Source organism: Lepisosteus platostomus, chromosome 19, assembly GCF_059453375.1.
Source record: "Lepisosteus platostomus isolate fLepPlt1 chromosome 19, fLepPlt1.hap1, whole genome shotgun sequence".
NCBI classification, from domain to species: Eukaryota; Metazoa; Chordata; class Actinopteri; order Semionotiformes; family Lepisosteidae; genus Lepisosteus; species Lepisosteus platostomus.
Window position 1 is genome coordinate 14,504,214 of NC_142629.1, and position 4,140 is coordinate 14,508,353.

Genomic DNA, 4,140 nt, shown 5'->3' on the forward strand with positions numbered 1-4,140 from the left:
ACAGCTTGCAACTGACAGCTTTCTAAGTCCACACCCCAGGAGACCTGCCTCTCTGCAGGGACCAAAGCCACCACCAACCTGCCATCCTCTCCTGCCGGGAGCGAGTGGGCTTGGCTAGAGCTGCGGTCAATCAGCCAGCCCTTGCCTACCCCTCTCCAATGAGGGGGGGTGGGCGAGGCTCGGCAAGATTGCTACCACACCCCGAGAAAAACCCCAGATACTAAGTTTTTTGGCGGGAAAATCTGGACACGCTTAAAAAGGGGGTAGCCTTTGACCTTTTCAAGTCAAAAAGCGATAGGGCGTCCCCTTGCGGCCACAAACTGTAAGCAAAATCTCTCCGCCAAAAAACTCACCAACACCGGGGTTTTTCAGGGCCAAGGGGGAACAAAACTCTGCACAAGAAATGAAAGAACAAAATCAAGGTTCAATCAACAATTTATTGAGCGAAAATGGCATACAAAATAAAGCATTACAATACGTCGGATGCACAGGCTTCAAAGTGAAAATGAGCATGCATTGCAATTACAAAGTGTCAAAGCACGGCTACATTAACACTAAATAGTGTTACAAGTCAACAGAGTAAGAAAACATTTGCAAACTACAAGAAAAAACACAGAAACATACAGCACGTTACTGTTTCTCCGAGTTATCAGTCGAGGCAGCGACAGGAATGAAGACTGGAACTTCGTTGCATTTCCTGCAAAAAAACAGAAATCAGTATTAAGATTGGTTACAATCTCGAAATGATCCCAGATAGTTAGATCGAGCTTCTGTATTGACTGACACATTTAAAAAATAAAGCAATTACCCTAGTGCAACATAAAATGTTCCTATCCATGAAGTACTTATATTTAAGGTCCACATTTTAAGTGTGAATAGGGGAGAGACAATAGTTACAGTGTATCGATTAGAAACTACCACATTCGAATGTGTTTCTTTCAATATTTCCCTTTTAGCATATTCTTTTTCTGAAACAGTTCAGTTAACACATAAGCAATTAATTAATATCTTTATAGGTTTCTATAAACAGCAGGCCTGCAGTGTTGTCGGGTCAAACTCATTTCTGCCGTGAAGAAATCTAGAATCGCCTAGTTGAGTCTTCTTTTGACAAAGTACATCACTTTTCCAACAACAGCAGTATACAGTGTACTTCAATACGATACGTGTAAACGAATAAAAAGGTTTATACTTACACAGACAATTCCAGCAGCTGAGCCAAGCGTGTCCTGCCCGAAGACACCAAACTGGAAACACAAGAACAAATATTTAAACGAGAACTTAAAGATAATTAAAACCAAGGTTTTTAGCAGCAAACGGCGTTTTCACTAGGGCCGATAGAGCAGAATATATTTTAAAAAGATGCGTGTAGAGAAATGAGTAAAATGATTATACTTACGTTTATACTTCCATGATTCAGTGCGACTCGTGTCCTGCCCGAAGACACTTAACTGAAAACACAAAAACAGCAGGATTTAGAATTTAACGACCACTGAAACTAAAAAAAGCATTAGTTGCCAGATAATTTTTACTAGGAATATAAGAACATAATCACACAACATATTCCAGAGAATGATTAAAAATCTTTAACCTTCTAGGTAGCCTATTTTCGGTTTTGGATAAATGCACAAGAGTTCACGAAAATTAAGATAAAGAAACATACGTAAATTGACGTTTGCATTCTGCCAATACAGCAGTGTCTTTACTGCTACAAATGAGCTTTTCTTCGATGTAAAACGAATACACACGTCGTTTGTGTAACACAAAAGTGGCTTGTTCAAAATAAGGGAAGCGTTGGAAGAGAGAAAGCTTGAATTCAAAAATGCTATTTAGCTCCCAACGAAAATACGTGTTTTACCCTTTTTGCGAGGTATAAAGTACATTATTACATTGGTTAAATTTATATCTACATTAAAATAAAGGAAAAATAAAAAAAGAATCACAAAAGACGCGGAACAAACTCACTCAGCTCCGCTCTCTCCAGCAGAACCTGGCGCACAGGTGCGCGGGGCGTGGCCTGCGACAGATGTCATTCGAGTGGGCGTGGCTACAGACTGACGGTGCAGGCAGCTTTTTTTCTTGGGTCACCTAGAAACTTTTATGATTTTATTTACTTTTATTATTTTATCCTTAAAAAATCATCATTTTCGCTTCGCAACTTGATGCTTGATAACACTGCCAACATGAAGAGAGGTCCGTACAATTTCATTTCAAACCTATTGTGTTTCCATGAGAAATGATACAATACTGTTAGTAGTGTAGTGTATTGTATACTATTTTGTTATTTTAATTCCAGCGTATGATTATATTATACACAGTTGATCCATCTGTTTATAACTACAATTCTGGGCTGTGGTGGGTGCCAGAGCCTATTCTGGCCAGCAACAGGCGCAAGGCAGGTTACTCCCTGGATGGGATGCTGGTGCATCGCAGGGCACACAGACACAGACACGCACACATCCACACCAGGGGCAGTTTTCCCAGGAGCCTAATAACCCACCAGCATGTCTTTGGACAGTGGGAGGAACCTTGAGCACCCAGAGTAAACCCACATGAACATGAGGAGAACATACAAACTCCACACAGACAGCACCCCAGGTCTGGAACTGATCCCAGGGCCCCAGCGCTGCGAGGCAGCAATGCTAAACACTGCGCCACCGTGACACCCTACGCAGGTGTATAATATTAAGTTGTCAAAAACTCGTAACAAATTAAAATGAAGAAGAACAGTGACTCTGCTGTGCTAAAGGACACAATCTGAAATTACTAAAGCAGTTTTTTATATTCACTGTTCCTCCAGTGCCTGGTTTATTTTTCTCTGCAGTTTCTTTTGTGATTATTAAAGACATCAGTTTCCCGGTAGTCCAATACTTCATATGGACTACCGGGACACCTGAAGAAGGCTCCACGGCCGAAACGTTGTGTTCTCTTTCTTCTTTTTTTCAGCATGGAATAAACCTATAACTTGTTCCAATACTTCATATGATCCTTTGAAGTGAACAGGAAACACTTCTTTACCCACAGGGGTGTAGGAGAGTGGAACAAGCTGCCCAGCCATGGTGTTCCAGCTGATAACCTGGATTCTTTCAAGAAATGTCTGAATGAGAACCTTGATTAGTTCCTTAAAAAATAAACGGACTAGATAGGCCGAATAACTGAACGGCTAAAATGGTTCTTATGATCTCTGCAAGAGAGTGTGTATTATATTTCCACTTCTGGAAGGCAGAATGAATAAACTTTCTTCTGACTAGAATCCACTGGCGCCAGCCCTGAACACATTATTTAGGTATTCTAGCATTAATACTAATTCTGACCCAACAACTAGCCGTACATTCAGACCTCAATGTACACACAACGACACACAGCTCTGGTTTCTGTGTCAACAACACCACGAGCCTTAGGAATGAGCAAAATAAGGATTAGTACAGATAGACTGAGCTGTAAGTGGTTCTAAACTGAAGTATGCTCACCGCACTGTCAATAGACACTTTTAAACCAGCCATACTGACTCTCCAGTAACAGGCCCAGGGTGCTTTTGATCCAGCTGACACCTAATTCCTTGCTTTATGATAGTCACATCTTAGATACTAGAATTTCTGGATGAGAGACATTCATAAAAGTGCAAGATAGTAAAGATCTTGAAATAAATGGAAAGGGTTGGGTCTTCCCAGGGGCAAAACCAATAAATGTTACGTGGAGTTCCAGAGCTGTGTCATCAGTCAGTTCGGGGGACTTGACTTGAATTGGCTCAGGGTAACTTTTCTTTAGAGGGATAACAAGGGGTAAGAACAGATCTAGGCCATTTCATCTGTCCTGCTCATTTGCGTGTTTGTAGATCAGTTAATCTCAGCATTACTGAAGTCTTCAAGAAGAACAATTTTACTCAATTAAGGATAAAAACAGTTAATTTCATTACTCTTCTTTTTTTTTTTTTGCTGGCATTGCTGCTTCCTATGTTTTAGCATTTTTCTGTTTGTACACACGTACAGTACTAGGTAACATACAGCACCATCTCTGTAACTGAAGAGCTTTAAGTTACTTTTAAAGTCTCCTTCACTTTCAAATTTTCAATTTCTAATTTGCCCACCCTATCAATCACGATTTAATTGAATCACTGCTTTCATACCGTGTAAGAAAGAATGC